This window comes from Pelophylax lessonae (assembly GCF_965119305.1).
Source record: "Pelophylax lessonae genome assembly, chromosome: 9".
In the NCBI taxonomy this organism is placed as follows: domain Eukaryota; kingdom Metazoa; phylum Chordata; class Amphibia; order Anura; family Ranidae; genus Pelophylax; species Pelophylax lessonae.
In genome coordinates, this window is record NC_138776.1 from 115,830,442 (window position 1) to 115,855,803 (window position 25,362).

Here is a 25,362-nt window from a genome sequence, read left to right on the forward strand (position 1 = left end):
AGGAACATACATTCCACAATAATAATTATGCTACAAAATCAGTGTGGTGTGTTGTAAATTGTCTCCAGCATTGCTCCTGTTTCTTCTTGCTGGAGGCTGCCATTTTCCTGAAGCCCAGAGTCCTGGAACAGAAGTAAATCTTTAAGCTGTCAGCAAACCGACCTCTACAATTATGGCACAGTACCTAAAAATCAAGAGCAACTGAGCATGTACAGAACAGGGCGAGGCAGTGTATTACTGGATTTTAAACAGTGTAGGCACTTATTTTTAATGTTTTATACCTGCAAATGAGACCAGCCTGAAGTGATCTAGCAGTACTTAATTTTCTGACTAAAGTCCCACTTTAAGAAATCCAAAACAACCTCTGGAGGAACCCTGAAGGTCCATGGAATCCCGGTATAGAATGGCTGCCTTTAGAGCAACATCCAGTGTAGCAGACAGCTTGAATATGCTTATAAAATAGTTTGCAGGTTTTTATTTTTTGAAGTAGTAAACTATTCAAAAACATCAATTTCAGGTCTGACCAATGCTGAATGTTTCACTTTATTTTCATGACTTGAAACAACTGACAAGCATTCCCTGAAGTTCCGAGAAGCCAAATTTAAATTTCATAAATTGCTCAGCCTTTAAAAACAGGAAAACAGGTAGAAGTGATGTTAGGAATGTCAGGGAACTGTTAGATTTCGTGGTTATATGAAATAGCTGGATGTGTTAGCTAGGTGTCTTTCCAGAAGCTCTGTGATGGGTGGAATTCAAATTGATATACTGTATATGCAGTATATACTGTATATAACAAAGACAGTGTGCACTATTATCTGCATTGACTCTTTTCAATGCAATCCTGTTTTAGGCTATTATTGGTGTTTATGTTAATTAGGATACAAATTGAGTGGATTTTTCATTTTCAATCTTTTTAATGAAATTTTGCAAGAAGGAATTACAATTCACAGTGTATAACCAGATGTAAAAAAAAATACAGATGTCGCATGTCCTCTATAATACAATTTTGATAAAGTAAAAGAAAAAAACAGGAGGAATAAACTTCACAAATATGGTTAGCTACATTGTCCATAGAGATAGCCCAATACCATATGCCAAGGGCATATATCCATACACATGATGATGGACTTCAAGCATCCTATAAAACGAGGTCAGCAACTGGTCAATCGTGAGCTACTCGTGGATCTCCATTAGGTGACGGTTAGACTGCATTCCTGTGTTGCCGTCCCCTGGTCTAAACTCCTCCGCTTCCTGTGAAATGCTGCACCCTCTGTGCATGCGGCGGCTCCCGCACTTTCCGCACATGCATCGGCCCCAGAGAAGACATAGAGCAGTGATTGAGGAATAAGTTGAGCGCTGAGCCTAAGCAGAACAATTATTTATGACAAGCAAAATCAGAGACATGGATTACATAATTTCATTAGTATTAACATCAGCAATTCCCTCGGGGGACTCAGGATTTCATGGGCAGTCTGTGTGAGGAAAGGGGAGCCACACCGATTTAATCCCACAGCTGCAGGGAAGAGAGCCGAGTGGGTGGCTCACAACCCATGAAAAAGGCACCCTTACCATGTTTCTAGCAGGCTCTACTTCAAGCACCCACTGATTAATGTACAGGGAGATGAAAGGGGGTGGAGTTTTGTCAGTGGGGGGGAGGGGCAGTAATTGGGAGGGTGGGGATCTGTAAGTGGGGTGTAGGATCAGTAGTTTGGGGGGGGTTAGGGGGTCGGTAGTTGGGGGATTGGGGGGGGGGTATGCTGTCAGGTACAAACGCACCAGAAGTAGAGTATCACTGCTGTTTCCTTGCTCTGCATGTGAGAAACATTTCTGCCCTGCTATGACCCCCTGTACACATATATCGCTGCCCTACTGTCCCCACCCTCTGTCCTACAGACAACATGCAGTACCCTAAAGACACCGTCTACTACTTTATTGACACTGTCCTTTGCCCCACTGTCACCATCCTGTGCCCTACTGACACCTGTACAGTGCAATACATCCAAATGAACTCTGTCACTTAAGCTAACTTTTAAAGATGTTGCATAACATCACACATTGCATAACATCACACACAAGGACCGGGTTCCTTCAGGCTTTTCCTTGAGTACCGACGTTAAGTTAGAGAGCTGGAGGAAGTGTTACTGGACTATGTGTGCGTTGATCATCACACTTGTGTTCCTTTGAGAGCTATGAGTCTATCTGCCATGGTGGCAAATGGGAGTTATTAGTTATAGTTTATTCATTCACAGATCTCAATGAAAGAATGATGTGGCTGGGTGGCCAAAACTCTGCACAGCCATACCGATTTAGAATCTGACGTGTTCACAAAAAATTAAGACTATCCATTCCCATTTAAAATGAGTTTACCAGGGCAATCTGCCAGTAATAACCACAAGGTGATAAAATGTGAATTGTTATGAAAAGTTAGTATTTCACCAAAGTGTTTGACTTGTGACAGCTCTACTACTGCTTTCTCTTCCTTTTTCCTGGTGGTGGTACGGAAGTTAGGTTGCAGAACTAATGTCTTAAAATATAAAACAATCAGAAGTTTATAAATGCTGTGAAATCATATTATCAGAAGTACAGTGAAGGGGTTATCTGTCAAAAAAAGGACATATAGTACATTAATATACAGTATGGACTAGAGGTGTACGCAGAAGAGCAAAAACCCTGAGTGAGGGAGCAGAATCTCTTTATATTGTAGATACCACTCCATAGGAAAGCCGTCCAATCCTGGTGTTTTATTATGTGTGAAGGACTGCTTGGCTGTTCCTATCTCTTCTGACATTAGGGAGCATTTAATAGCAAAACTTGGCTTGCCGATAGCTTAAGAAGATGGCTATCGTACAAGTAATCATCTAGGTCCACTATGGTATAGTGTGCTCTAGTAATGTATAAAGTGGAGTAAAAAGAAACAAACGCATCTACAATTTTGGTAGTTTGTTCTACTACAGTACCAGTAGAGTTTTTTCAATTCTAGGAATAGTGCAGGGCTGAAAGTCAGGTCTTGAGAGATGTACTAGAAAACATCTGCTCTTATCCCCAAAATCAAAAATCTGCTGATTTTGATATAATATTTTTTCTTTTTGAGTGTGTTCCAGTAGTACTAAGTCCAATTCCCTGGCTTTATGTTGCCATGTGGAATAAGTTTCAGGAATAGGGGAAGCGGAATAACCAGTCTCTGCAGCATGAAGCTCTCGTTCTGCATCCATCAATTTAGACTAAGCAGCCTTACCGGCCGTTCCAATAGCCACAGCGAATGTGCCGCTCATCGAGGCTTTAAAGGCATCCCAAACTATCAGGATGGATGTGCTCTGCCCATTAATTAGAGACCCAGGAGGAATACATTTTAACAAGTCCCTGGTCAGTTACGGCCAAATCAGCAAGCCATAGAGGACTCAGTCACCATATTTTATATGAGCTAATCATGCCTAGAGCAAGATCCACCAATAGCGGAGAATGGTCAGATATTGCTCTACACATTTTATGGAATATATTGCCAGAGATATGAATTGATTTGTACACCACATCCCTAAATGAGTAACTAAGGTTTGGGAAAAGGAAAATGGGACTTTAGAGGTGCAAAAAATATATTTATAAAGATGGAGAGATCTCCATCTTTATAAATATATTTTTTGCACCTCTAAAGTCCCATTTTCCTTTTCCCAAACCGTAATTGCTCTACACATGTGCTTTGACATCACCAACAGTAACAATCCACTGCGGCTTAACTACCCCACAGTCCTGGCCCTGAATAGGCTGTACAAGTGAAAAAACAGGCATGTGATTACTGATTTATGAGCAAAAAAATGGTACAATTGGCTATTTGTGTACTATACATAGAGTCTATAACTGCACGTTCTCCCCCATCCCAAATGCTTGTGAACACAGGGTACACATAACACATATACTTTAAAGAAAACCTGTATTGAAGAAGTAGGAAACCTGTAATTGCTGACTATTCTAAAAATTCTAGTCCATGGTTCTATGGTTTCCCATTTAATCTAATGGCATCAGTATTTTATAAATCACTGACTAAATAAATATCCAGATTAGGAGTTGTGACTTCACCAACTCCCCTAATCAGTCTTCTGGTTTCAGGTCAATGTGTCAAAATACACAGCCAGGCAACTAGAGTTTTCCAGAGGAGGTCTGCTGTTTAAGACCCTGTATTTCTTCAAGTATACATTTCCTCTAGTGCAGCCCACTAGCATCCGATTCCCCAGCCTCTAGCTATTCTTTCACCTCGTGTCTGTTTCAGAAGACACGAAAGGAAAGCAGAATGACCTCAGCAGGGGAATTCATGTGAATGCTTGTAATTGCATTCTGTTGACACAGTCTGCACTTAAATTGTCCATTAAAACAAATTCATTTAATGGTGACAAATTGATTTTAACCCGCTGTTCTAGTAATGTATATCTCCATGTAGGAGATCCTGTTCATTTACCTAGTGAGACCTAAATTAGATTGTAATTTTAAAAAAGTAGCAATCCTACTCATATCTTAAAACGACACTCTGTCAGTTTTTTGCTTTCTGCCTGTTTTATGAAGGGACATAGACCAATGCCAAGCATTCCGAAAAAAAGTGCAATTGAGAGAACCTGTCCAGAATTATTATACTTTATTAGATCAGACACAATGTGATAGAAGAGTCAAAGGGGTCATTGAGTTACATTGAAGCAATTCAACAAATTGAATTATGCTAACCCAAACCTGTCAGGAAATGTCTTTACCTGCATACGTTACCATGCGCCTTCAATTTTTGCTAGTGTCCTTATGAGATGAACCACTTATCCTTTGGATAAGTAGGTAGGTTTCTTTTTTTTTTAACCATTTATTAGCCCTTGTCTTATGTGAACCTATTAGCAGTTTTGTTTGATACACCCATCTTTATGTTCATTGCTTTGGGACATTCCATGGTCTATGAATACACGCCCTGTGCTTTGATGGAGATAATAGGAATTTTGACTTATCTGTAAATTCCTTATCTTGGAGGGCAGTACAGAGCGTGACGGCAGTAACATGCATTAACCACTTAAGCCCCGGAAGATTTTACCCCCTTCCTGACCAGGGGGTATTTTGCGATTCGGCACTGCGTGACTTTAACGAACAATTGTGCGGTCGTGCGACGCTGTACCCAAACGAATCTGATGTCCTTTTTTTCCCCACAAACAGAGCTTTCTTTTGGTGGTATTTGATCACCTGTTCGATTTTTTGATCATGCGCTATAAACAAAAAAAGAGCGACAATTTTGCAAAAATAACAATATTTTTCACATTTTTTTATATGAAATTCCCCCCCAAATATTTTTTTTACATTTTTGGCCAATTTGTTTTCTGCTACATATGTTTGCTAAAAAAAATCACAATAAGCGTATTTTGATTGGTTTGCGCAAAAGTTATTGCATTTACTAACTACGGGAAAGATTTTTGTCATTTTTGTTGTTTTTTTTTTTTAACGCGTAATGGCGGCGATCTGCGATTTTTTTTTTGCGGTACTGCGACATTTCGGCGGACAGATTGGACCCTTGACTGACATTTTTGACACTTTTGGGAGTACCAGTGACATTACTACAGTAATCAGTGCTATACATATGCACTGTTACTGTAAAAATGACACTGGGAGGGAAGGGGTTAACTTTATTGGAGAGGGAGGGGTTAAGTGTGTCCCTAGGGGGCGTGCTTCTAACTGTCATTGGATGTGGCTAGGGGTGTAATAGCACAGATCAACGGTCCTACATAGCAGGACCGAGTAATCTGTGTTTTTACACAGGGGAGAATGACAGGCTGCTTTGTTTACATTAGCCGCCTGCCTTTCTCCCTCTCTGCCCGACGATCTTGAGTGACCAGCGGACATCGGGTCCGCCGGTCACACGCTCCGGCTTCCTCTGGTATGAGCGGGGGCGGGAGCGCGCCTCCGGCGGCGGGCGCTCGCCCCCTATTTGCTCCCAGGCTAGTGACGTACCGGTACGTCACTTTGCCTGGGAGGGGCTGACCGCCGCCGTATATAGTCGGGCGGCGGTCGGCAAGTGGTTAACAACTGCCATATTTGTGAGGCCTCTCCATGTTGCTAGACTTGTATTATGGCTCATATACAGTATGTGAGGGTTGTTTTTCTCAGCATGTTCCCTTACTAGACATTGAACGCAAACTATTTTACTGTAGGATACCAAGTTAGCAACCATATCCTAAAGAGTTTACCCTTTTCAGAAAAAATAAAAAATGAAAAAAATGAAATAACAGCCTACAATCTCCACCCCCCAGTCCCTGCAGTACTTACCTTTTGTGGGTTATAAGCTGTCAGTGCCCTGCAGCGGTCTGGGGATTTGAAATCCTTGCTCTTCTTCCTCCTCTTTTCTGCAGGGCTTCCGGGATTGATCAGAGCAATGTTTTGTGCTGCCAATGACCAATCAGAATCACTTATTTTTTCCTGGAAGTGGTGCAGAAAGAAGGGGGAGAAGATCAGGGATTTCACATCCTTGGACTGCTGCATTGGCTTTGTGGGCACCAATAGCTCATTGCCAATGGAGGTAGGTACAGTGCCAACCGGAAGGGGATTGGTGAGGATGGGGAGGCTGTAGGGTGTTCTTTTTTTACTAAAAAGGTGAGCTCACACTCTAAGACCCCAATAAAGTCAGCTACACGTGTTCACTACAGTGGACTCCACTGGGAACACGGGAAATGACAATAAGTTTTTTTCCTGATATAATATTGGTTTAAAGGGAAGTCCGCTGTAATAATTTAATTAGGTTTAATATTTTTGGCTTGGCTTTAAATCAAGATATTTTATTCATTTTTGTACAAAGAACATTGTTTTTACTCGTACACAGATCAGTCAACTAGATTCCAACATTACTTTGCTTTTTTCTTATTAAGTATATTGATATAAGTTATTATAATGGTCAGCTGAAATATAAATCTTTCCTAGAATGTAGTGACACTTGTAAACTCATACTTTGTTTATGCAGACTTACAATGCAGTGATTTCTTGCTTGAATATTGTACGTGCATAGGCCTCAAGGTGTATAGGTAAAATTCTGTTCCTAGGTGTAGAATATCATTGTTCCCATGGTGTTAAATACTAGGTGTTGTTGGATATTGTGGTGTTAATTAGAAGAGTTCACGTTTTTCAGCTGCGGACATTGCAGAAGTGATACAAAAAGACATATGCTTTATTTGTCTTTGGGAAAGGGTGTTAAGCAACAGTGTTGAGCCACACCTGCTTTGTATATTTTTAGCAGTAGCTGGCATGGCCTTCTGTATTTTCTTTTAGTTTTGTTCCTGTTTGAAAGTAATATAAGCCTTTGTAATTTAATTATACTACAGCTATAGTAAGGACTGGCCTGTGGTGGCCAACCAGTTATGCATTTTTGGTCACAAATCTTGCCCCTGACCAAGAGTCTTCAAAGACTTTTCAGTAGCGATGGCAGTTTATATTTAGATTTTTATTGCTGAATACCTGACTGTCAGTGATCATCTTTTACATGCATTGAGAACTAACCAACACTTTACTAGCACTAATTGTCTCTTAACCATTGTTACCATTCATGACATATGTATGTCAAAGTGCTTTCGCTAGTTATAATTTCATCCTTGGTCCACTCTCTCAGAATGTAAGCCTTTAAAAATGGCCTTGATTCTCAATATTGTTTTTTATAAATTCAGAAAAAGCCTGTGCAGCATAGACGTTTGAGACAAGAAGCTGCAATCCAAAGCAGAAGAACTGTGAAAATTCTACGAAATCTGACAATTAATTTTAGATAAAACTGTTCTGGAATGATTGGGTGTTTGTTTTGTACCTTAATGATCAGAATGACTTTGGTCTAAAGTGTGAGTTGGTGGATATTTGCACACTTTAGGATGCCAAAAAAGTTTGGGAATGCACAGAAAACTAGAGAGTAGAAGTCCTTATGAGAGAACACCAGCAACATGTCAGAAAGAAGAGAAAGATAGTAGCAATCTTCACAATGGGGACACAGTCAGCAATAAAGTCAATGCTTTTTGTGTAATGGGAAGGTTTAGAACACATTTACTTTAAAGCAGGGGTCTTCAAACTATGGCCCTCCAGTTGTTCAGGAACTACAATTCCCATCATGCCTAGTCATGTCTGTGAATGTCAGAGTTTTACAATGCCTCATGGGATGTGTAGTTCCGCAACAGCTGGAGGGCCGTAGTTTGAGGATCCCTGCTTTAAAGCAACTCTGTTACGTTTCCAGTTCAGCAACATCCCTTCCCATTTGGACTTAACTTTATCAAACTCACCGGCTGGTCCTTTCCTCTATTGCAGATGGGAGTCCATAGACTTCTTGTTGGATGGTGCCAGAGTGTACACAGGGAGAAATAACTTAATTCCTTTCCTCATGTGACAGTATTCAGACTTGGTGATTGGCCACTCAGGCCCAAGAAGTGGATTCTTGGAGAAAGGGGAGACATTCACGTTTTCCCACACTTGGAAGAGCTGGGCATTTCCTGAGTGCTCTAAAAGAGTGGTAGGGGAAAGTGCCCTAAATGGCCATGGTCTCTTTTAATTCCTAAAGACGTTAGGGCTGGAAATACATATTTTTTGTATTTTTCTCTGGTGGGTTTTAAATCAGTGGAATGCATTACAAAGCATGTCAAAATGCATTGATGCATTTTTTTTACTATGAGTTGCAAGGAACTTTAAATTAGAGTTTAAAGTAAATTTTAATTTTTAGATGCGTTTCTGTTCATTTAAATGAAAAAGCATTTGAAAAAATGCAGTTGCATTTCCAGCCGAAGGCATGTTTGTAGTCAGGTAAGTTTAAATCCTGTTTAGAACTTTACTGCACTTTGGATAGGAGGAATTAGCTTTCAGTTTTGTGGATAGCGTATCTGCTGTTAAGAATAAGCAGTTGTATACTTCGTAAATTCAACAAGGGTATCGACTGTACAAATGGGGCTGGAAAGTATGTTTTAAGCTTCTTAGCCATCATTGGGCAAATCTAGAAAGTTTTTATTTATGTGCCGCTTGTTTTCCAGTATTTATATACAATTACTGACCACTTTATTAGGAACACCTTGCTAGTTCTGGGTTGGACCCCCTTTTGCCTTCAGAACTGCCTCAGTTCTTTGTGGCATAGATTGAACAAGGTGTTGGAAACGTTCCTCAGAGATTTTGGTCCATATTGACACAATGGCATTAAGCAGTTTCTGTAGATTTGTCGGCTACATAACTATGACGCGAATATCCAGTTCCACCACATCCCAAAGGTGCCCTTTTGGATTGAGATCCGGTGACTGTGGAGGCCATTGGAGTACAGTGACCTCATTGTCATGTTCAAGAAACCAGTTTGAGATGATTTGAGCTTTGTTGATGATTTGCTTTTCCTGCTGGAAGTAGCTATCAGAAGATGGGTACACTGTAGTCATAAAGGGATGGACATGGTCAGCAACAATACTCAAGTAGACTGTGGCATTTAAACGTTTCTCAATTGTTACTATCATTCTGTTTTTTTAATATCTCCACTGCTTTTAAGCACAGACTTGGGAATATTTGTCCTTAACCGCTTTATGTTGAATAATGTTGGTCTATAGGGCTTATATGTAAACGTGCTGTAATACAATCTCTTGAGAAGCAGACTTTTGAGATATTGTGATATGGTTTACATAGTAACTGCTGTATTTTTACTAAGAATGTTTTCATATAATGTATTTCGGGCACAATGTTTGCCTTTTCGTGAGTGTAGACTGGGCCTATATGGACTCTTGAAAAAAGGCTTTTTAAACCCGTGTTTTTGGTTAAACATCTTTAATATAAAGATAATCTTGTTTTCCAACTTTTCCTAACTTAGAATTTTATTTTTTTTGCTTTCTAATGTAACCAAGCACCTGTGACCTGAACTCATGCATATTCTGTATTAACATTATGGCAGTCAATCTTTTGTAACAACCATTCACTGCCTGGTTATAATTCATTGCTCTAGCACAAGTAATTTGGCAACCAAGTCAACCCTTTTGATGTGCCGTTTTTGTTTTGCAGTTGGTAGTCATTTTAGTAGTGACTTTCATTTCCAAGTTAGTTTTGGTTCTCTGTGCCCAATCATTTGCCCTTTTCACACGGGACAGATTCCGCTCAATCAGCAGATTCCCTGCTGATTGGAGCAGAGCAGGCGGATGACCCATTTGTGCCCATTCATTTTCTGCAGAGCTGACAGAGCCCACTCTGTTATATGGGCAGGTGCTAGTAAATGGGCTCCGTTGTCATTTTATACCACTGCCCTCCAATCTGCTCCACCTAAGAAAGAGGACGGAGTCCCCTTTGTTTTTTTCTTTTGTTTTTTTTTTTCTAGCAGACCCGATTGAACCTGGAGGTAGGCAGGTGTAAACGTTTACAAGTCTGTTTACACTTGCCTGTCCATAGGGATAAATAGACCTTCCGATCAGGTCTGCCTGAAAAATCGGCAAGCAGATTTGATCAGGACAACCGTGTGAAAGGGGCCATTTGAAAAAAAAAAAAAAAGAATTATTTTTTATTTATTTTTTTTTTTAAATTTCCCTTGCACCTATATAGCCTCCTTCTTATTTATTTTGCAAAATTTGAACGTTTGTTTCTGGTTTAGGCCCCTTTCACACAGGCAGACCGTTCAGATCCGCCTGTCAGTTTTTTTGGCGGATCTGAACGGTATCCCCATGCATCCCTATGAGGCATCGGATGTCAGTGGAGACATGTCCGCTGACATCCGATCCGTCAAATCTGGACGGATGGAAACCCTATTTTCCATCCTTCCAGCGGATCAGATCGGATGAGAACAGACCGACGGTCGTTCCCATGCGATTCCCCCATAGACATTTATGGGGCTCTGACAGCTGTGTCTCCGCACACAGTGCAGAGAACAGCTGTCATTCTCCTGCTCAGCGGGGGATCGGCGGATCGATCCCCCGCTGAGATAAACACAGTCCGTCCGACGGACATACTGTGTGAAAGAGCCCTTATCAAAATTTAAAGTGTTCACCTTTCCAAAAAAACTGCCTATACAGATTAGTTGCACCTGTAGATGAAAACAAACTGTGCAGCTTTGACCAAAGCTAAATAATGCCCCTGCTCTGGAAAAACTTCCATCATCGCTTTCTACCTTGTTGATAGGATGTTGTTAATTCTTTCCTGGGTGATCCAAACCCCTTTAGATGTTCTCTTTTCCCTGTTGCAGTAGCTCTGAGCTCGGCAATGCTGCAACAGAGGACACAGTGGACCGTGTATGTGCAGGGGTTTTAGAACTCGCTCCTGTGGTTGTTGGGTGTGAGCAGTAACAGCTGGGAGTGTTTTAGCAATGTCCTAGCAACATAGTAGGACTGGATGATGCCATTTGGGCTTTTTTTGCCAGGTTTCAGGCGTTACATAAATAGCCTACACCTATAGCAAGGGCATTATCCAACTTATTTAAAGCTTCACAGTTAGTTTTTATCTACAGGGGCCCCTTATCTGCAAAAGCAGTTTTTTTGGGAAAGGTGAAGTAACACATCCCAGACTCAGGCTATTATACATGTTTTGTTTGCCTGTTAGTCATGATTGCAATGTTGCGCTGTATCAGAAATGCTAGGAATATTGGCCATCCTTCTCCAGTTTATATAAAGGAAGTCCACGATAAATGCCAGCAAGGTCTTGATCAGCAGGCAGGCCAAATCTCTTTAGTTCATATTGATGGGTATCTCTTTAGGCACATCATATACTGTTCCACCAACACAAATCAAAATAAATAAATGCTGACTGGCTTTGCAAAAAGTTATGTGTTCCAAATGTTGCCCATTCACTAAATGTTTTGAGCTGTTATTAAGACACCTATTGTCTCTGAAGAAAATGTATCCAACACTACCTGAGAATGTCTTTTGGGAAAAAAATCTTCTAAGAGCTGATTATAATATAGGAGCATTTTACTAATTAGTGTAATAGAGCACTACTCTTTTATATTTAGTCAAAGTCATTATCATGCTTGTACTAATGTGAGACAGCCTTTTCTACTTGAATAGTTGATTGACCTCATCGCCATTAATTGAAGCTGATGTCCCTGCAAAAATTCAAACTCCCTAAACCAAAGTTCAAATACCAAGTAATGATGAAGGATATGGATTATCTGATAATGGGCTGTATATGCTATATTGCATGAAAACAGTGTGCCGATTTACCTGTCAGTTAGTAGACTGGAACATGCCTAGCTGCTTCCAAGCCATTTTCTGTCTTGACTACAATCCTCCTCTTGACTTGTGTATGGCAGCCCATACATTTTTGTCTTCTTTTTTTTTTTTATCATTCAACCATCAGGTTAAAGAGTAAAGCCTCGTACACACGCAACGATTGTTGGCCGTGAATTTTTGGCCACCGTCCGATCGGCCGATTGTCGGCTTGTTAGTATGATGCTTCCGACAACTGACTGGGACTTTTCGGCCAAACAAAATCTGGTGTGCATGTTATAAAATTTTTGTTGGCCGTCACCAGAACGGCCGATTGTTCGTCAGTCAGTACAGATTTCGGCAGACAAAAATGTGATGAGCAAGACTGGGCATGCTCAGAGAAGAAAAAACACACGAAAAGTAAACCAGAACATGACATTACTTCTGCAGTTGGTTGTTGTTGGCCGACAAAATTCGTGTGCAGTCTAGAGCACATTTCAACCAACACAACAACACTGGACAAAAGACGGCCGATCGGTCGGCCAACAATTGGTGCGTGTGTACGAGGCTTAACTCCACTTTTGTTGAGAAAAATCCCCTGTGGGTGATCTATGTACATTGCAAGGATTATAACAAACTTTGTTGCATATTCCTACCTTTTGTTATTCTGAAGAAATCATTGTTTGTTCCTCTGTGCCTCTTTGCTGAGTGGGTCTAATGGGAGTGGTTTTATAATTATCATTCAGCTGTGCCAGCTGCAGGACACTAATGAGGAAAGCTGCTGGGCCTGTATCCCTTTAGACGTGTTCCTATTGGGAGTCTACCCAAAAATTACATTTTTGTTGAAGGGGATGCCAGAAATCTGACTTGTATCATAGTGCAGACTTCTGGGAAAATCAGTGAGCAAGCCAATCACATAAGCAGGAAATGATGTCTCTGGGGTGTGGTCAGTATATATTCTGTGTACAGAACAACTCCAAATAGCCCTATTGCATTGCATTTTCAGAAAATTACAGTGGCTGCAAATTGAAAAGAAAAGGTAATTTTTAACAACATTTAATTACATTATGATTTGTGCCACAATTGTATACGCTATATTGTTTTTTCTTAATTTGCTATCTTTTTCCCCCTAAAAGTGGAGTTACCCTTTAAATGAAAAAAAAAAGACCTGATTTACCCATCCACACACTTGGTGTGGATGGGGGTAATCCTTCCTGCTTGGGTACTGTATTCTGACAGCGTGGAGACTTCCCTGATGTTAGAATGCACAGATCAGTGCTCCTGGGCATAGCCAGCGGCACTGATCGATCAGGTAGAATGACTTTTGTACTACCAGCCTTGCCCATACATGGATTGAATTCAGACATACCCTGCTAAGCCAGCCAGATTTCAATCCATGTATGGGTGGCTTAAAGCTACGTTGTAAGAGGAACTCCCCTGAATGACCACATGTGGTATTATGTAGATGGTTAAATTTTTAGCAGTGTGAATAGAGAAATAGACTTGTAATATATATTTTTTCCTGTGTATCTATTTATTAATTGAGCTAGGAAACTCAGAAGATCAGAATTAAGGACCACATTTATCAGAGGTGCCTTGACGCAACAATGTGGCTTCTAAATACATTTTGCATGAACAGTATGCAACTAAAATCTCTTGCTTTAAAATGCGCAGGGCTCCCCTTAGTTGTTAAAAGAAAAAAACACTTTGACTGGTTCTTCTATACACCAAGAAGTCCTGTTACTTACCCGGTGCTTGGTATCTGTGATCTACAGGTATGTGCTATACCATTTGGTATTCCTGACATGAGGCTGAAGATGAGGCTTTGCCTCTATATGTACCAAACATTTCTAACCAATCATAAAGAATGGTTGTACAATGTATACGGCATGATGAGTATGGCAAGGTATTCCTATAAGTGTGCTCTTTGCTTGTTTTAATTAGTGAGCTATTATGGACTTTAGCATGGATCATGGGTACAGATAGTCATGAACACTGCAGTGACATCGCATGTGGCAGCCGATTGCCTGCTTGTAATACTTTTTTACATACAAAGGCAAATACAGTCCAGCGCTTCATAGTGAAAAAATAAATGTCCAGATCTCAAACAAACACACAAAGTCCCATTACTGAAAATGTGACGTGACCAAAGAAATCTTCTCTCAATTACCTCTAAAAGGGCCACTGGCTAATGAAGATCAAAGTCACAGTCACTGTCCCCTTCCAGCACAGATGGTGATGATGACCAAAATTTCAAGTCATGAGCTACTAGCCAGGCCTTAAGAGTTACTCGCCACTTGTTGCCCCACCCAAACCTTACCCTGCTCTGCCCCTAAACGCGCCCTCTATAGAGGACTGCAAATCCCAACAGTACATAATACAGCAGTGAAAATACCATCAGCTGTAGAGGCGTACAAATCCCAGTAACCCATAAAGATTTTTTACTTACAGTGCGCAGTTCATCTGATTCACATGCTCCCTTCCTCTCCTGGTGGTTGTAGTGGTGGTGCAACAATGTTCTTCTTACATCAGTGTCCTCTGTCCCCCCTGCATATCACATTGCCCCCTTCAATGCCAGAGTGCCCACAGCGTGCCCCCTTTCAATGCCAGAGTGCCCACAGCGTGCCCCCTTTCAATGCCAGAGTGCCCACAGCGTGCCCCCTTTCAATGCCAGAGTGCCCACAGCGTGCCCCCTTTCAATGCCAAAGTGACCAGGGCGTGCCCTCTTTCAATGCAGAGTGACCACAGCATTCCCCCTTTTAATGCAGAGTGACCACAGCGTGTCCCCTTTCAATGCCAGAGTGACCACAGCGTGCTCCCTTTCAATGCCAGAGTGACCATAGTGTGCCCCCTTTCAATGCCAGATTGCCCACAGCGTGCCCCCTTTCAATGCCAGAGTGCCCACAGCGTGCCCCCTTTCAATGCCAGAGTGCCCACAGCGTGCCCCCTTTCAATGCCACCAGAGTGCCCACAGCGTGCCCCCTTTCAATGCCACCAGAGTGCCCACAGCGTGCCCCCTTTCAATGCCACCAGAGTGCCCACAGCGTGCCCCCTTTCAATGCCACCAGAGTGCCCACAGTGTGCCCCCTTTCAATGCCACCAGAGTGCCCACAGTGTGCCCCCTTTCAATGCCACCAGAGTGCCCACAGTGTGCCCCCTTTCAATGCCACCAGAGTGCCCACAGCGTGCCCCCTTTCAATGCCACCAGAGTGACCACAGCGTGCCCCCTTTCAATAATGCCAGAGTTAGCACAGCTTGCCCCCTTTCAATGCCAGAGTTAGCACAGCGTGCCCCCTTTCAATGCCAGAGTTAGCACAGCGTGCCCCCTTTCAATGCCAGAGTTAGCGCAGCGTGCCCCCTTTCAATGCCAGAGTTAGCGCAGCGTGCCCCCTTTCAATGCCAGAGTTAGCGCAGCGTGCCCCCTTTCAATGCCAGAGTTAGCGCAGCGTGCCCCCTTTCAATGCCAGAGTTAGCACAGCGTGCCCCCTTAAATGCAGAGTTAGCACAGCGTGCACTTACCTGATGCAGCGGCGGCTTCTCCTCAATCCTCCGCGTCTCCCGAGTCCTCCTCCTCCTCCTTGGCCAATGGCAATTGTTCGCCTTTCGGCCAATCAGGAAACGGTTCTCTGACCCGCTTCCTGATTGGCCAGTAGGAGGATCAGGAGGAGGATCCGTGTGACAATAGCGAATATTCATTCGCTATTGTCACACAATGGGTGGGCTCAGGGCGTACTGCTCTGCGCCCCGGGTCCACCGTTTTCTGAAGAATGTCAAAGCAGGCTGCGCTGTGAACGGCGGTGGCAGGGGCAGGCACAGGCACTAATACACTCCCTATCCCCATACAGCACAGCCCTTACTCGCCCTCCTCATAATTCCACTCGCAAAATGCGAGCAGGCGAGTGGAATTTTTGAGGGCTACTATTATGATTCGAAAAATTATTTGCCTCACAGGAGCTCAGTAATAGGAGTACATCGCTAATGCTGAGCATAGGCCCTATTCAGATATGAATGACCACCCTCCCCTGGGAATCCCTAGCTATGGAGATCCCCAGGGTAGCTCTAGACACACATTTAATTTGGATTGTGTATAGCCATAGGGCGCGTGCATCTTTGTGTGTGGGTATCTGTCTGCTCGTATGCAGGTGTATTTATTTGCTAGGCTAGGTCTAGGTTTTAAGCATGTATGTATGAGTACTCAGACATATACATCCACTGATGACCCGCATTACACCAGCATTACTGGCGTCCTAAAGCCTATCTATCTTTTTGCAAGTTCATCTCTTTTATCTTCAATATGACAAAGGTCCTATCAATAGTATAGATCATTTTTATTTCATATACAGTGGGTACGGAAAGTATTCAGACCCCCTTACATTTTTCACTCTTTGTTATATTGCAGCCATTTGCTAAAATCATTTAGGTTCATTCTTCTTCCTCATGAATGTACACATAGCACCCCATACTGACAGAAAAACACAGAATTGTTGACATTGTTGCAGATTTATTAAAAAAGAAAAACTGAAATATCACATGGTCCTAAGTATTCAGACCCTTTGCTCAGTATTTAGTAGAAGCCCCCTTTTGATCTAATACAGCCAGGAGTCTTTTTGGGAAAGATGCAACAAGTCTTTCACACCTGGATTTTGGGATCCTCTGCCATTCCTCCTTGCAGATCCTCTCCAGTTCTGTCAGGTTGGATGGTAAACGTTGGTGGACAGCCATTTTTAGGTCTCTCCAGAGATGCTCAATTGGGTTTAAGTCAGGGCTCTGGCTGGGCCATTCAAGAACAGTCACGGAGTTGTTGTGAAGCCACTCCTTCGTTATTTTAGCTGTGTGCTTAGGGTCATTGTCTTGTTGGAAGGTAAACCTTCGGCCCAGTCTGAGGTCCAGAGCACTCTGGAGAAGGTTTTTGTCCAGGATATCCCTGTACTTGGCCGCATTCATCTTTCCCTCGATTGCAACCAGTCGTCCTGTCCCTGCAGCTGAAAAACACCCCAACAGCATGATGCTGCCACCACCATGCTTCACTGTTGGGACTGTATTGGACAGGTGATGAGCAGTGCCTGGTTTTCTCCACACATACCGCTTAGAATTAAGGCCAAAAAGTTCTATTTTGGTCTCATCAGACCAGAGAATCTTATTTCTCACCATCTTGGAGTCCTTCAGGTGTTTTTTAGCAAACTCCATGCGGGCTTTCATGTGTCTTACACTGAGGAGAGGCTTCCGTCTGGCCACTCTGCCATAAAGCCCCGACTGGTGGAGGGCTGCAGTGATGGTTGACTTTCTACAACTTTCTCCCATCTCCTGACTGCATCTCTGGAGCTCAGCCACAGTGATCTTTGGGTTCTTCTTTACCTCTCTCACCAAGGCTCTTCTCCCCCGATAGCTCAGTTTGGCCGGACGGCCAGCTCTAGGAAGGGTTCTGGTTGTCCCAAACGTCTTCCATTTGAGAATTATGGAGGCCACTGTGCTCTTAGGAACCTTAAGTGCAGCAGAAATCTTTTTGTAACCTTGGCCAGATCTGTGCCTTGCCACAATTCTGTCTCTGAGCTCTTCAGGCAGTTCCTTTGACCTCATGATTCTCATTTGCTCTGACATGCATTGTGATCTGGAAGGTCTTATATAGACAGGTGTGTGGCTTTCCTAATCAAGTCCAATCAGTATAATCAAACACAGCTGGACTCAAATGAAGGTGTAGAACCATCTCAAGGATGATCAGAAGAAATGGAAAGCACCTGAGTTAAATATATGAGTGTCACAGCAAAGGGTCTGAATACTTAGGACCATGTGATATTTCAGTTTTTCTTTTTTAATAAATCTGCAACAATGTCAACAATTCTGTGTTTTTCTGTCAGTATGGGGTGCTATGTGTACATTCATGAGGAAGAAGAATGAACTTAAATGATTTTAGCAAATGGCTGCAATATAACAAAGAGTGAAAAATTTAAGGGGGTCTGAATACTTTCCGTACCCACTGTATATACATACATACAGTCAGGTCCATAAATATTGGGATATCGACACAATTCTAATCTTTTTGGCTCTATACGCCACCACAATGGATTTGAAATGAAACAAACACGATGTGCTTTAACTGTAGACTTTAAGCTGTAATTTGAGGGTATTTACATCCAAATCAGGTGAAAGGTGTAGGAATTACAACAGTTTGTATATGTGCTCTTTAAGGGACCAATAGTAATGGGACAATTGGCTGCTCAGTTCCATGGCCAGGTGTGTGTCATTCCCTCATTATCCCATTTACAAGGAGCAGATAAAAGGTGCAGAGTTAATTTCAAGTGTGCTATTTGCATTTGGAATCTCTTGCTGTCAACTCTCAATATGAGACCCAAAGAGCTGTCACTATCAGTGAAGCAAGCCATCATTAGGCTGAAAAAACAAAACAAACCCATCAGAGAGATAGAAAAAACATTAGGTGGGGCCAAATCAACTGTTTGGAACATCCTTAAAAAGAAAGAACTCACTGGTGAGCTCAGCAACACCAAAAGACCCGGATGACCACGGAAAACAACTGTGGTGGATGACCAAATAATTCTTTCCCTGGTGAAGAAAACACCCTTCACAACAGATGGCCAGATCAAGTACGCTCTCCAGGAGGTAGGTGTATGTGTGTCAAAGTCCAAAATCAAGAGAAGACTTCACCAGAGTTAAAGTGGAGTTCCACCCTATTTTTATACTTACCTCCATCTTCTCGCTCCGGGTCACCTGAAAAAGAAATGGATAATCGCATATTTTTTTTTTTTTTTTACTTACCTCGTAGCGAAGAAAATATACTTACCTTACTTCCTTCTTCCTCCTTCCTCGGCCGCGGCCCGTCGTCACTTCCTGGCTCTGCAATGATTCCTGGGAGCTGGACGTCATAGCTCCCAGGAATCATTGCACCTGCACCGGCCCCGACGTCAGTTCCGGGTCGCGCGCGTCATCCCCTTCTAAACAGCTTCTGGGCATGCCCAGAAGCTGTGGAGGGATGACGCGCGCGACCCGGAAGTGACGTCGGGGCCGGCGCAGAGCATCGTGGGACCAAAGAAGGCGGAAGAAGACGCCGAAGAGGACGCGCTGGCTTCAAGCTGCCCACATCTGAGATGGCAGCGCTGGACAAGACGTTTGCAAGGTAAGTATTTGTCCTAACAGGTAAGTGCAACCCGGGACAGATCAGAGGCTAGCCATTGTGGAATGCACTAGCCCTGACTGTCCCGGGGGTATTAAAAAAAAAAAAAAAATCCAGGGTGGAACTCCGCTTTAATACAGAGGGTTCACCACAAGATGTAAACCATTGGTGAGCCTCAAATACAGGAAGGCCAGATTAGAGCTTGCCAAACAAACAACATCTAAAAAAGCCTTCACAGTTCTGGAACAACATCCTATGGACAGATGAGACCAAGATGAACTTGTACCAGAGTGATGGGAAGAGAAGAGTATGGAGAAGGAAAGGAACTGCTCATGATCCAAAGCATACCACCTCATCAGTGAAGCATGGTGGTGGTAGTGTCATGGTGTGGGCATGTATGGCCGCCAATGGCACTGGTTCTCTTGTATTTATTGATGTGACTGCTGACAAAAGCAGCAGGATGAATTCTGAAGTGTTTCGGGCAATATTATCTGCTCCTCATATTCAGCCAAATGCTTCAGAACTCATTGGATGGCGCTTCACAGTGCAGATGGACAATGACCCGAAGCATACTGCGAATGCAACCAAAGAGTTTTTTAAGGGAAAGAAGTAGAAAGTTATACAATAGCCAAGTCAATCACCTGACCTGAATCTGATTGAACATGCATTTCACTTGCTGAAGAAAAAACTGAAGGGAAAATGCCCCAAGAACAAGCAGGAACTGAAGACAGTTGCAGTAGAGGCCTGGCAGAGCATCACCAGGGATGAAACCCAGCGTCTGGCGATGTCTATGCGTTCCAGACTTCAGGCTGTAATTGACTGCAAAGGATTTGCAACCAAGTATTAAAAAGTGAAAGTTTGATTTATAATTGTTAATCTGTCCCACTTTTGGTCCCTTAAAAAGTGGGAGGCGCATATACAAACTGTTGTAATTCCAACACTGTTCACTGGATGTAATTACCCTCAAATGAAAGCTGAAAGTCTGCAGTTAAAGCACATCTTGTTTGTTTCATTTCAAATCCATTGTGGCAGTGTATAGAGCCAAAAAGATTAGAATTGTGTCGATGTCCCAATATTTATCAACCTGACTGTATACTAGTCCGTATTGGTGTGCAAGGGAGAATTTGCTTAGGAAGAATAAATCCCCTTGGATGTTGGATGTCCTACATGTGAGTATGCTGCTGCGATATGTATAACTAGTAGCTTTTTTTTTTTTTACATTTTAGAATTGGGTGGCTCGTGATTGTTCACAATGTAAAGGGTGCCTTCACTGAAAAAACATTGAGAAGTACTGGACTAAGAGGAAGTCAGATCACAGCCGAAAAAAAAAAAAAAGGAATACATACTTGAATTGATTTATTTTTTTTTTAAATCACGGTTTATTGTCACTCCAAGATGTGAGTAACGAATATGTAAAAATAAATACAAATAAAAGTCTTATAAATGTTTGTTTTAGTATTATTTTGCTGCACATGTTTTTGGAACTTCCCCATTTTTATGTATTGAGTAAAAGTGACTTGCTTTTTTTGTTAGTTGATTTCCATATGTAGAAATAAGTAGGGAAGTAATTTTCTAGTGTGGAGAAATCTGGGGCGGTTATGCTGTACGTACAGTGCCTTGCAAAAGTATTCGGCCCCCTTGAACTTTTCGAACTTTTGCCACATTTCAGGCTTCAAACATAAAGATATAAAACTGTAATTTTTTTGTAAAGAATCAACAACAAGTGGGACACAATCATGAAGTGGAACGAAATTTATTGGATATTTCAAACTTTTTTAACAAATAAAAACTGAAAAATTGGGCGTGCAAAATTATTCAGCCCCCTTAAATTAATACTTTGTAGCGCCACCTTTTGCTGCGATTACAGCTGTAAATGGCTTGGGGTATGTCTCTATCAGTTTTGCATATCGAGAGACTGAAATTTTTGCCCATTCCTCCTTGCAAAACAGCTTGAGCTCAGTGAGGTTGGATGGAGAGCGTTTGTGAACAGCAGTTTTCAGTTCTTTCCACAGATTCTCAATTGGATTCAGGTCTGGACTTTGACTTGGCTATTCTAACACCTGGATATGTTTATTTGTGAACCATTCCATTGTAGATTTTGCTTTATGTTTTGGATCATTGTCTTGTTGGAAGACAAATCTCTGTCCCAGTCTCAGGTCTTTTGCAGACTCCATCAGGTTTTCTTCCAGAATGGTCCTGTATTTGGCTCCATCCATCTTCCCATCAATTTTAACCATCTTCCCTGTCCCTGCTGAAGAAAAGCAGGCCCAAACCATGACGCTGCCACCACCATGTTTGACAGTGGGGATGGTGTGTTCAGGGTGATGAGCTGTGTTGCTTTTACGCCAAACATAACGTTTTGCATTGTTTCCAAAAAGTTCTATTTTGGTTTCATCTGACCAGAGCACCTTCTTCCACATGTTTTGTGTGTCTCCCAGGTGGCTTGTGGCAAGCTTTAAACAACACTTTTTAAGGATATCTTTAAGAAATGGCTTTCTTCTTGCCACTCTTCCATAAAGGCCAGATTTGTGCAGTATACGACTGATTGTTGTCCTATGGACAGAGTCTCCCACCTCAGCTGTAGATCTCTGCAGTTCATCCAGAGTGATCATGGGCCCCTTGGCTGCATCTCTCATCAGTCTTCTCCTTGTTTGAGCTGAAAGTTTAGAGGGACGGCCAGGTCTTCTTAGATTTGCAGTGGTCTGATACTCCTTCCATTTCAATATTATCGCTTGCACAGTGCTACTTGGGATGTTTAAAGCTTGGGAAATCTTTTTGTATCCAAATCTGGCTTTAAACTTCTCCACAACAGTATCTCGGACCTGCCTAGTGTGTTCCTTGTTCTTCATGATGCTCTCTGCGCTTTAAACGGACCTCTGAGACTATCACAGTGCAGGTGCATTTATACGGAGACTTGATTACACACAGGTGGATTCTATTTATCATCATTAGTCATTTAGGTCAACATTGGATCATTCAGAGATCCTCACTGAACTTCTGGAGATAGTTTGCTGCACTGAAAGTAAAGGGGCTGAATAATTTTGCATGCCCGATTTTTCAGTTTTTTTATTTGTTAACAAAGTTTGAAATATCCAATACATTTTGTTCCACTTCATGATTGTGTCCCACTTGTTGTTGATTCTTCACAAAAAATTACAGTTTTATATCTTTATGTCTGAAGCCTAAAATGTGGCAAAAAGTCGCAAAGTTCAAGGGGGCTGAATACTTTTGCAAGGCACTGTATATAGTGTGTTAGAGGGCGGCACATGGGGGCCACAGCATTGCATAACACTGGGACCAGACTGCTGTGGTGTAATCTGCTATGCTCTCTGTTCCACCTGTTTGACACCTTACAAACTTCTCTTTCTGTAGGGGAGCAAATGGTATGCAGCAGCTCCCCTGTACACCCTACAATTTACATTGATTGAAAAGACAACACCTGAATAAACGGTAGAATATGCCAACTTCCCCCTTGGAGCATTTTTTTTCTTGTTCAGCTACAGCATGCCGAGGAGTGGCCACACACGGGAATAAAGATTCAAATGTCTTCACATGTGTTTAAATTACGGCTGATGTGACATAACTTTTTTTTTTTTTCGTAGCAACAATCCCCCACATCATTTTTTTTTTTGTAGTAATTTGATACTGATTTTGATTCTAGATTTTTTATGTAGTTGCTAATTCTTTAACTTTTAAAATGTAACTCCAGCTTTAAGACCATGTTACATGTTGCGCACTTATAATTATTCAACATGGTGCCAGGAAAACCCTCTGACAGCACATGGGGGTTATTCTGAGATTAAGATCTGCAAATAAACTGAAAAGCCTGGTACACACTGAGTTTTTTTGTCCAGCCCAGCAGGTTGAATAAAAAATCTGTCAGTTTCAGCCGCTGTACTAACTATGAAAAGTTAGTGCAGCAATCTCCCCTGCTGAGCTGTTGTGTTCTGACAGGGGGACGGCTCCCTCGCAAGAACACTGCACTTAGCGCTCTCTGCCATTGGCTGATTTTCCAGCATGCACGTCGGACAAACTGTGATACGCACAGGCTGAATGTCGAGCCTTTTTTTTTTTTTTTTTATTGAACCTGCTGATGTCTCGTGTGTACGGAGCTTAACTCATCTGCCGGCTTGTAGTTTTTCAATCGAGAACAATAGGGCATTCAGGGACACTTCCTCCAACTCTCTAACTGAACGTCTGTGCATTGATATGGGCATCGAGCTGGAGGAAGTGTCCACGATCCACCGACCGCAGTGGCAATTCTTTGAAGGCCCATTTACAAAAAAAATAATAATAAATGCACTTTTTTTCTGCGAATATACGTGCATTTATTTTTTATTTTTTTATTTGGAAATAGTGAACTTAGCCCTAAAAGCAAATTATCACTCATTGATCAGCAGCCAGCAGCATCTCGCTGGCAATCAAATGCGACAATCGTTTTCATTTACCTCTAGGTCTTAGCTACAAATCCCTGAAAGAAAGAGATTTGTAGCAGAGCACACCATTCCAATGCCTTAGCACTGTCACCAGTGACTCAATCAATTAGATTGCTAGCTGCAAATCACTGTTAATGGCTGGCGTTCGCGATCGGTAGCAGCGATTAATCTCTACTACAAATCACCTGTGCGACATCAGCCTTGAGCCTCATACACAATATTGGACGAATTATTGTCTGTCTTTTTTTTTTTTTGCATGCTAGTCTCCTATCGAAAAGCAATAGTTTACTAAAGTGACGGAAATTCTCATACGACAGAATACAACTTCGGAAGTGATGTAATGTGTTGTATTGTATTGTAATGTATTCTTTCATGTCCAAGCATGCGTGGTCTTGGTCTTTCAATTTTTTGCGCCTGGAGGACATTGTAAATTTTAAGGCTTGAGCTACAATTGGGATATTTTTTATCTGGAAGAGAGCTTTAAAGCATTCCCCTCTGGGTGATCTTTGTATATTGCAGGGATTTTTACAAAATTTGTTGCAGATTCCTACCTTTTGTTATTCTGAAGAAATCGTTGTTTGTTCCTCTATGCCAGGGATATGCAAACTGTGGCCCTCCAGATGTTGCAGAACTGCAAGTCCCATGATGCGTAGCAAGACTCTGACAGCCAACAGCATGACACCCAGAGGCAGAGGCATGATGGGAGCTTTAGTTTTGCAACAGCTGGAGGGTCACAGTTTGCATATCCCTGCTCTATGTTGAGTGGGTCTAATGGGTGTGGTTTCATAATTATCTGTCATCTGTGGCCGCTGCAGGGCTCTGAGGAAAGCTGCTGGGCCTGCATCCCTTTAGACATGATCCTATTGGGAGTATCTCACCAAAAATGACATTTTTGTTGCAGGGGATGCCTTAAATCTGACTTGTATCTTAGGCAGATTTCTGGGAAAATTCATGAGCCAATCCCACAAGCAGGAAATGATGTTTCTGAGGAGTGGTCAGTACACATTCTGTGTAGAGAACAGCTCCAGGTAGCCATATTGCATTGCATTTTCAGAAAATGACAGCGGCTTCAGATTGAAAAAGAAAGGTAATTTTTAATAACATTCAATCAGAATATGATTTGTGTCGCAATTGTATACGCTATATTGTTTTTTCTTTGCTGATTTTTTTCCCCCCACAAAAGTGGAGTTACCCTTTAACCACTTGTTGCCATTCAACAATACTGAAATCTGTGTGCTACCAGTAAGAGGATTTTTAACAAGTTGTTAAATCTGTTTGCCGCAGGATATTAAAATGACCTTTTTAGCTCTAGCAATATATAGTGTCTAAACCCAGGGACAAAAAATGTTATATATATCAGCTTACCAGTCGTTCGATATGGCGACCGCATTGGTATGCTTTTTTCATGCTTTATTCTTCTTTGTTTTCACTTGGTGACCCAGCCAGTAACACACTTCTGCCCTAGAGTGAGAACGCTCATTCAGTAAACTTGTATTCATGGAGGAACAGTGCTGTAACTCTAGGACGGGATTACAGAACACCTCCCCTCTTTCTTATACATAGGTGGAGGTGTTTTGTAGTGCATAAAGCTGGTAACAATGTTAACTGATAACAGGGGTAGGCAAATGTCAGCCCTGTAACTATAAATTCCATGAGGTATTGCAAGACAATGACA

The 25,362-nt window shown here is 42.0% G+C and overlaps 1 protein-coding gene across 3 annotated transcripts in view; it reads left to right on the forward strand.

Moving 5' to 3' along the window:
* Positions 1-25,362, forward strand: part of SGMS1 (sphingomyelin synthase 1) — a 364,196-nt gene that overhangs the window by 14,752 nt on the left and 324,082 nt on the right. The window contains exon 1 of one of the 3 annotated variants that reach the window (XM_082268260.1): positions 6,515-6,529. The exons of the other annotated variants lie outside the window; for them this stretch is intronic. The gene's annotated coding sequence lies outside the window, so the exon portion shown is untranslated. Of the gene's footprint in view, positions 1-6,514; positions 6,530-25,362 lie in introns of those variants that run through there. 3 annotated transcript variants of the gene reach the window in all.